Source organism: Pelmatolapia mariae, linkage group LG5, assembly GCF_036321145.2.
Source record: "Pelmatolapia mariae isolate MD_Pm_ZW linkage group LG5, Pm_UMD_F_2, whole genome shotgun sequence".
Lineage (NCBI taxonomy): Eukaryota > Metazoa > Chordata > Actinopteri > Cichliformes > Cichlidae > Pelmatolapia > Pelmatolapia mariae.
The window spans coordinates 18536327-18546377 of NC_086231.1; the positions used below are offsets into that span (position 1 = coordinate 18536327).

At 37.2% G+C, this 10051-nt stretch overlaps 1 long non-coding RNA gene across 1 annotated transcript; it reads left to right on the top strand.

The window, feature by feature from the left end:
- The first annotated feature begins 3376 nt into the window (after nucleotides 1–3376).
- Nucleotides 3377–5225, top strand: LOC134628198 (uncharacterized). The gene is made up of 3 exons (XR_010093962.1): nucleotides 3377–3473; nucleotides 3812–3888; nucleotides 5158–5225. It is a non-coding gene; the product is annotated as an uncharacterized LOC134628198 (long non-coding RNA).
- The last annotated feature ends 4826 nt before the right edge of the window (nucleotides 5226–10051 follow it).

Here is a 10051-nt window from a genome sequence, read left to right on the forward strand (position 1 = left end):
AACAAAAACAAAAGCCAGACGTATTGAGAGTATACTCGGACGTGCATACACACACGCATGTTCATTCCCTCTCTTTCACTAACAGCCAGTGATGTGTGAAACTGAGATGTGCAGCATGTGACTCTGTTAATGAATGAATAGCTCTCAGCACAGTGAGTGTGTGTGTGCGCAAATGTGTGTATATTTTGAGTGCTGCGGAATTAATGCTCCCTTTGATCCCCTCTTGCACATTACTCAGTGATATATGGATGGGCGTATATGTGTATGCGAGTGAGATAGAGAGAGAGAGAAGGAGGAGCCTTCCCATTCAGCAGCTAGCTACTGTTTGAATGCCATTAAACCAAAAATTGTGTCTTGGTGGTGGAGATGGCGGGATGAGGAGAATGACAGGGAATGAAGCAGAAAAGTGAAGCTGACAGAGATGAAGTGAGGCGATATGCGATAAATTTGGAAGAAAAACTATATGAAAGAGGCGGTGAAATGTAGTGGGAAACAGAGTGTCAAGACAGAGGTGGGTGAAGGATAAAAAGGATCAGGAAAATAGGGGGGGATTTACGAGGAAATAGGCCATTTCAAATAAAAATTAAAATCTATAATCAACGTTTCCTCTTCACTGATTAACTATGAATGGAGCTCGATTGACAGTGCAGTTCAGAAAGGCAAATGCAGGGCAGGGTTTTGTGTGTGTGTGTGTGTGTGTGTATAAGTGTATGTGTGGTCGAGCAGAATCATTGGCTGTGTCTAAACATCCTCAATGAAACACAGCGATCTGTGAAAAGTCACATGATCACTTGATCCTCCTTGAATCCTTGACAAACGCACACTAGTTGTTGGTACTCCAGCAGAGGCCAGAGTGAGAAAACAAAAAAAGAAAAAGGCTTTATAATTTAAGTAAATTCAGACAAACTTTAAAGAATAGATTTCAGTAGCACTTTCTATTACAGCTCAGTAATAAAGGGGTAAGAGTAGGGTAACAAGGGGGAAACAAGATGATAATAATGTGGTCATTTCTAAGTTATTACTATGCTATTACCAAAGTAATAACCATGTAATATCCTAAGTAATATTATGGTATGGTATGGTGGTTACAGTTGAGTAATATTACCCTAAGATTTATGCAATGTAATAGGATAATAGGGGCCACAAAACACGGGTAAAAATGTGAACTTGCTTATTACACACACTGTAAAATGTAATTCTAGCTGTTTGTTATTTCAACATATTATTCTATATCAGTTTGACGATAGATGACTGAAGTTGTTGTTATAACATAGAATTACAAGTTAAAAACGTCCCAATTACACCAAAAAAAGCTAACTTGAAAACTCATGTCCAGCTAAATCAGAAACTTATGTGAACTTGACAATGCGGGTAAGTTGAGCACAGCAGGATTCAAAACTGCCTCACGTGACTGCTACCGAGGTGCATCATGGGGAATTGGCGGTTAACGACATGCTCACTTTACTTGGACGTTTTCTAATCGTCTTCTTTGGAATATGCTTTCAAGGTGAGTAACATTGGTTATAACTATAAGGAAAGAGAGCTACAAAAGTTGGAACATGTTTTGAATTTATGGCATGACGTGTGTTTTTCTCTTTTACCGAAATGTTTGCTTTAGCTAATGTAACTTTAGCCGACAAGGTCCAGCTTGTGTGTCATGACCAAACTTGACCTAATAAACTGACATATGGCCTTTTTTATGGGTTTAATGTGGCACTGACCAAATCACAAGTATTGTGCCGCTAGCTTTAAGGTTGTGCACTCAACCACTGTTGCGATATTAGCAAGCTAACTCAGCTAATTAATAAAGCTTATTTCATATTGTCTCTGTACTTGTAAATTCCTTTCAAGTTCACAGGCTGTTGTATTTTGGTGGAAGTTCATTTTGGCAATATTTCCAATAACTGGCTGGGTTCAAAAAGACCTTTTTGGCAGGACTCGGATGCTTGTTGTCATCTGTTTATCCCTATGTAATCACTTAAGGTGTTATTAACTGCTGCATGCTAAGCTGCAAGAGTGCACTGAGGACAGAGACAAAATATGGTCTACAAACCAGCATTATATTAGTTTTTATCAGATAGTCCTCCAGTGTGCTTATTTTTTGCTTTAATTATATTGTGCAGTTATTTGTTACCCTGAAATGCTTTATGCTTAACAACAGCTCACTATTTTGACTTATTTTTGAACTCTTGTGATCAGTATGACTAGATTGTGTGAGTTTCCATACTAAACGAGCTGTAGTGATAAAATAATTGGCATCAGAGACACTGATTTTTGGCATGGTATACTGCAGAAGTTTTTTTTTTTTTGCATAATTTACCTTTTAATTAAACTGCATTCTCTGTATTGTAACAAAACTAACATTGTTTATATGTCAGAAAATTAGCAAACATGAATAAATGGCGAAAACAATATAATTATAACATATATTTTTATTTTACTTATTTTAGGTCTGTGAAGCCAAACTTGATGCTGGGGATTTATTTTTGTCAGTGGAGTCAAATGGTAAGTTACAATTTGTGCATTTTGTCATACTGGAAACACCTCAGATTATATTGTAATTTAATAGCTCTGTAGAACAAATGATATAAAGATTGTAGTGTCAGGGTACTTCTTAAGAAGTAATATGGCACTATTGATGATCACATGCAGGTGGCATAAACTAAATATTCAGACGTGTTACCAACAAATGATTCATTAACAAAAGCAATGGAGCAGACTGTTTAGGTTCTTGTGGTTGTAATAACATCCATAACTGCAAGTTTGTCATTAATTTATTTTCACAGGTCTAGATGATCACATTTGACTTTGTCATTTAAATGAGGTGGACTTGCAAACTTTGCGCTCTTTGGGGTAAATTGCTGTCCACTACATATACACAGAATCTGCACAGTATTTCAGATCTAAAAAGGGAGTATGTAATGGACTTGCTGGCTTTAATGTAAAAAGCCTGTTGTGTAACTTTAATGAGGCAGTTGGACTAAAACAGTATTGCTCATCAAGGTAAACATCTGAGGAATAAGGAAACTGTTACTTGTCCTTTTACTCAGTGTTCTTTTAATCGCACGTTTACTAAAGTTTTACATCACATAAGTCATTTTCACAATCATTCTACTTTAAAAGATTTCAAGACAGAGCTTATTGTTCTCTGAACTTCCTTGTTTGCTGAACGGCAGGTAAAGTGCATCTTTTTGTTTGTTTGCTTTTGTGTGTTTGTGTTTTCTCTAATGGGCCTCAGATGACTGTTTGCTTAAATTTGGGTCTCAAAGAATCTTTTTTTAATTCTGCCTGTACTCTCCACCCCTCTTCTTCTATTGCTCAGGTTGAAGCAGAATTTGCCCGTCTTACATCTGTTGACCTGAAAGGGTTCCTTTTTGCTGTGCTTGACCATTATGGAGAGGTTCGTGGAGCTGTACAAAATCAAGAGCGGCATAGAAAGGCTAACTAGGCTCATAAGATGCTTCGGAGATGATGTAAGTGTTCAACTGCGAAATCTAATCCTTTGTTTAAGTTTTAGGTTATCCAGTTCAACTGATGAACTCATTGAAAGAAAGCTGATAAGTAAAGTCTGTCATCATATTTCACAACTGGACATTTAGTGTGGTAACTTTTACAGAATCTATGTATATTGGTGGTAGGTTGGATATCATATTCTACTTGAATGTCCTGATAAGCCTGATTCAAAATCTCCAATGATAATCATATATTGATGGAATTATGCATCAAAAAGCTGTGAATTTGGAGCTGTCTACATGCTTCACAAACACTGTTTAAAAAGTGTTTTTGTTTTCTTTTTGACTTCTTTGACCAGAGCCCTACACAAAGGAAGAGGACAGAGGACCTCATTTTCTAAAGGAAGATCCCTCACACACTTTCAAGACTGTGAAGGTTAGCATTGTTTCTTTTAGTAAATTTAATAATGACAGCACCACAGTGGATTTTAAATTAAAAAGTACATGTGTACTTTTTCATCACCAAATGTATTATTACAAGATCTTTGACACTGGATTTGGTCTGGGTTTCAGAGAAACTAACTGGCAAGCTAGCATTGATATTATTAGTGTCTTGTGTTTATTCATGTCTTCACCAGGGTCTTTGACATTTCGCTGCTGTACTGTTCACTTCAGCTTTACGTTTGATTTCTCACATTGTATATTGTAATGGCAGAGATATTAGGATATTTAAGGGGCTGCAGTGGCTGCTACAGCTGTGGGGGGCAATACTTTGGTGAAATGTCCTGGACCCTGGAAAAGAGACTGTGTAGACTGGGTAAGCAATTAAAGGTTACTGGCCGAGAGTCATTGGGCAGCTGGGTAAAGGTGGATGTTGATATTCAGTGCCAATTATGCAACCTGTTCAGCCATGTCTATATGCTCTTTTTTCATGCTGTTAATATAGGGGGAAAAAATAAACTTTAATCAATAAACTGATTAAAGAAGCATTGTCTATGGAGCCATAATCTGATCCTGTAGTGTAGCTGCAGTTTGCACATTTCATGTATTCTCAGCCAGATTTGGTTTAGAGCACAGCCAATATTTAGCATAAGTAGATTTAAATTCACACACTGGTGATGGCAAGCTACATTGTAGCCACAGCCACCCTGGGGCGCACTGACAGAGGCGAGGCTGCCGGACACTGGCACCACCGGGCCCTCTGACCACCACCAGTAGGCAACAGGTGAAGTGTCTTGCCCAAGGACACAACGACTGAAACTGTCGGAGCCAGGGCTCGAACCGGCAACCTTCCAATTATAAGACGAACTGTCAACTCTTGAGTCACGATTCAGTCATCCACCCATGTGTGTGAATGACTGAATGTGTAAAGCACTTTGGAGTCCTTAGGGGACTAGTAAAGCACTATACAAATACAGGCCATTTACCATTTAAATTGAAAATTTTGTTTGAATTCTGCAATTGAAGACATGCTCAGTTATTTATGAACATGGTCTTTGTTTAAAGCAAGAAATGGATTTGTAACATGGGGGTGCATATCTCATTCTGAAAAAACTTTAACAACTAATAAGTGTTACCCAAAGCCAATCACCATCATCCAAAGCATCAGTATGGCTCTTCTTTGGAAAGACATGAATTGTTAAGCACACGGGATATTGTGTAATTGTAATTGTGTAAATTTTTTTGTCTTTGAACCCTTTTATAGCCGACAGGTATTGAAGACACGTTTTCTAAGAGGATGAAAGTTGGCATTGCGATGGTGAAAGAAGAAGACATCGATGTGTTGGTTGTCCTTGAGGCAGCAGTAATCCTGTCTAATCTGAGGGATGTCTCAAGTGCCATTTCCATGCTGATGGGCCTTCTTTTTGCCCTCAACATACACTATCCAAAGGAACTTAAGGACATCTTTGAAGTCATTCAGAACATCCTAATGAACATTGGTGGAAGGCAGTGCATCTCACTAGTGCATGGTCTAAGAAACAGACTCTTGCAGAAAGCCATGCAGAACTGTAATTGTATGATCCTTAGTGTTAAGGACAGTTTTTATTTTACTGTTTGTTTTTTTATTCTTGCAAGTTCTCATTCTCACTTTTGTATGTCACTAAATGACTACACTTTACATTCCAGATTAGACAATTACTCATTTGTTCATGGTTTAAGAAACTTATGTGAACAACAATATAATGCTGGACTTTGCAGATGCTTATCTCATGCAAGTCAGTAGTTTTTCCTTTGTTTTGCAATTGAGCAGACTCAAACTAATGTTTCTGAAATATCCATATTATCAAATGTTTCAGAAGCATGCAGTCATTTTCAGAGATATTGGTTCTGTGGAATTTGTTGCAATTGTAAACGAAGACAAATACAAGAGTTTGATGTCTTAGTTGTTATAAACTGATCTTTACTGTCACTTATCAAAGGTTTTGTACTATTTTAATATTTCACGTTTTATGCTAACAGGTGTGACTGAGCACAATGAAGTTTAAAAATTTTGTAAATGTAAAGAATAACTTTTCTAAAATAGCAAGTGTCCCGTTGATACATTACATTAATGCAGACTTTATGTTGTTACTTCACAAGAATCACTACTGCTCCTAGAGTATTGGTCAGAATTTCATCTTCACCCAAACTGGGCTCAAGACCAAGTTCAAATTTATTGTTTCACAGGGAGCAGCCTTTGAGTTTTGATGGATTGTGAGCCTGATGAGCTACGTCACTGATTTTTCTGTTTCTCAGATGACTAAGATGGCACAATAAATGGTGAATGTTGGGTGCTCATGAGTAATTGTCTTGTCATGTTCTTAAAACAAACTTTCTGTATGAAATGATCAGATAGACTTTAATGGAATCTGTGGGGTTTTATTTTTTTTCTGTAAACAACAGAAAATTAATTTAAAGGAATGTAGATATTTAAACCTGAGATCTAAGATAAACCTAACAGGTAGTTTTGCTGAAATGGATGTTAGAAAGCCAAAAAAAAACAAAACAAAACTTAAGATGTTTAATACACATTTTTCTTTACATCCAGTCAATCAACTCTGATAATTAAAATGAAACTGATTTACAAGTTCACTCAGCTACCTTAAGGAGCTCAGTTAATTAATAAACTTAAATCAACTTAGCTAACAGATTATGTTAGTTAAGCTAAAATAGATTCCTAAGTTAAAAGAACTACTAAAGTATTTGAATTAACTAAAAAACCCAAGTCAACTGAACTAGGACAAGAGTTTAAACAATAGATTATTTTAATTTAGCTGAAAGGGTTTTCCCAAGTAAAGATGACAATTAAAGGAGTTGAACTGACTAATAAATCTCAGTCAACTAAACTAAGATGAAAGTTTAGACAACATGTGATTTTTCATTAAGATAACAATTGGTTGTGTTATAAGAACAAACTCTATTTCTTGACTTAACTTAAAATTTTAAGGCAGCCCTTTACCTCATATTTTTAAGTTGAAACAACAAGTTATATTTTACAGTGCAGAAGCTACCCGAGATATTTCCAGGTGATAACCACATTTCTTTAAGTTAGCTTTCATAGGTTATTAATATGTTATTAAAGAGAAACAGGCATTTTTGCATTTTGCAGCTCTGTTTCCTGCACAGAAACTACCATGGATAATTGAGTGATAATAACCTTTTTACATTATTATGTTCTTGTTTTTTCCTTGTTATCCCACTATTACCACTTTATTACTGAGCTGTAATAGAAAGTGCTACCTAGCTTTCTATTGTTTTGTACGGTTTTGTTTTGTCCTTTCCTGAGCTTTTGGATGTTTTTCTTATTTCTGGACACTAACACTGACGCTAAAATATAATGGCAGGGAGTAAATGTCCTGAATTATTTAGTAAGCAGTGAGCAATTCTGGGCACTGCCTCTGTCTCACAAAATATCCTGTGATCTTGTGATGTTCACTAGAAAAAAAATTAATTAGAACTGAGCCCACTAACAACCACTGGGGCATTGTCATCGTGGCACACTCAGAACTAGAGGAGACATGCTGGTTGGAACCAGACCAGCTCCTGAACTGGGTCTCAGTTATAAGGATCCAAGTAGACCTTAAGCAAATACTTTGCTTGTTTAGCCTCTGAACTGAAGAAAAAACTAAAGAAATTGTATTTTTCAGGGATAGCAAAATTCGCAAGGCTACAGTGTTGGGTTTTGATGTGTTTCTAGAGGTTAAACTGTGAATGTGAGAGAAATATGGACAGAGATAGATTTTCTTCCTGAGGTCCTGAGTCCTTCACATGGGAGAAAACATAATACATTTTCTTTTATTTTCTTCCCAAGATATTTTTATTTAATTTTCTGCATCCATTTTTACAGAAGACAAATTGAACAATGTGCCATTTTCTTTTTGAAGAACATAAAACAATGTGAAACATACACTCCCACCTCATTCTTATAGGAGTACCAGTGGGTGTACAAAAAGAAAAAAAAGAAAAGATCCAATCTAATAATACAAATAGTAAACCCTGGGGTACAAGATAGCAGTTCCTGAGTGTACAAGAGAGATGTGGAGAGTTTCAGGACCCACTCCCCCACACAGACACAGAAAAAGCAAAGCAGACAAACCAAAAAAAAGAAAAAAGAGAGGAAAAAAAACCCCCCAAACATAATGAGTGGTCAGCTTAGTTGTAGAGATAAGTCAAGTCTGTAAGAGAAAAGAAATATGTGTAAAGTAGATAAATAAATGGCATCATAAAGCGCAGGCACAATAGAGTCTGTATAGTTAAACATAAGATAAAATAAAATAGAATAAAGTCTGGGCTGGCTAATTAGGAGTGTTACGGGACCGCAAAGTCTGAAGATGGTCAAAAAAGGGTTGCCAGATCTTAAAAAATTTGGCCATAGACCCACGCAGGGTGAATTTAATCTTTTCGAGTTTGCTAAAATGCAAAACATCTCTGATCCAGATTTCCCAGGATGGGGGAGAAGGGGACTTCCAGCACAACAATATTCTGCGTCTTGCCAACAAGGTGAGAAATGCTACCAAATCCGCTTGGGGCGTCGGCAAGACAACCGTATCAGGAAGAACCCCAAACAAAGCAGTAAAGGGCACAGGTTGGAGGGTTAGCTGGATGATCTTTGATAAAGTCAGAAAAATATTAATCCAGTATTGTTTGAGGGATGGACATGACCAAAACATATGTATTAAAGAGGCAGGTGTTTGATGACAGCGGTCACAGTCAGGGCTAAGGTTGGGGTATATTTGAGCTAGTCTGGCTTTAGTCCAGTATATGCGGTGCAAAATCTTACATTGAATCAACCCGTGATTGGCACATAATGAGGAGCCATGGACCCGGTAAAGAATTTTATCCCAAAAGTCATCCTGAATCCCACATCCCAAATCCTGCTCCCATGCCATTTTAATAGCCGAGGTTGAGGAGTTACCAAAAGAACATATTCTCCCATATAGACAAGAGATCAAGCCCTGTGATGAAGGGGGAGGTGACAGAAGGTTATCAAAGTCATGACAAGGAGGTCTAGATGGAAACTGGGAAGATTTCTCCTTAACAAAACTCCGGATTTGTAAATAGCGGAAAAAGTGACTTTTTGGAAGGCCAAATTTCAATGAGAGCTGTTCAAAGGAGGCAAATGTATTGTGAATATAAAGGTCAGAAAAAGACTTGATACCCAAGGAGGCCCACAAATAAAAAGCACCATCAACTAAGGAAGGTTGAAAAGAGGGATTTTTCAAAATGGGTGACTGAAGGGAAAAAAAGGTCAACTTAAAATAACGACGAAATTGATACCATATTTTCAAGGTAACTTTGACAATAGAGTTATTATAAAAGCCTACACTCGGAGACTGCATTTGGGCATAGATCAGAGCTGGTAAAGAGGATAAAGCACAAGAAGAAATCTCCAAGCTCAGCCACGCCGGGGCATTATTCATGCCCTCCCCCTGTAGCCAGTACCTGAGAATACGAATATTACATGCCCAATAGTAGAATATAAGGTTTGGTAAAGCCATCCCCCCCATCTTTTTCGGTCTTTGAAGATATGTCTTGCGTATTCTAGGGTTTTTTTTGTTCCAAATGAACCCAGAGAGAATCTTGTCTAATTTAACAAAAAAGGAAATTGGGATAAATACAGGGACACACTGAAAGAGAAAAGAGAATCTTGGGAGGATGTTCATTTTAATCGTATTTATGCGCCCTGCTACAGACAGATGGAGTAGAGACCATCTGTCCAAATCCTGCCTAACTTTCTCCACAAGTGGGTCGAAATTAAGCTTGAAAAGAGTATGAAATTGACTTGTAATTTTAACCCCTAGATATGTAAAGTTGTCCGATACAACTCGAAAAGGGAGCGCTATACACTGATATTTCTGTGCAGCAGCATTCAGAGGGAACAGTTCGCTCTTGGTGAGATTCAGCTTATAGCCAGAAATAAGGCTAAACTGTTCAAGTATTGAGAGCACCATAAACCTGTTTCGGTGCAGGTTTATGGCAAAAAAATTTAAAAAATGTAAAAAAAAAAAAGTGGTAAACAGCATACCTTAATAGCGCTGGCCAAAGTGACTAAGTAGCTTCAGCTAGTGTGCAATAATCTTTCATTCAATAATAAATACTGCAAAGATTGAAGCACAAAC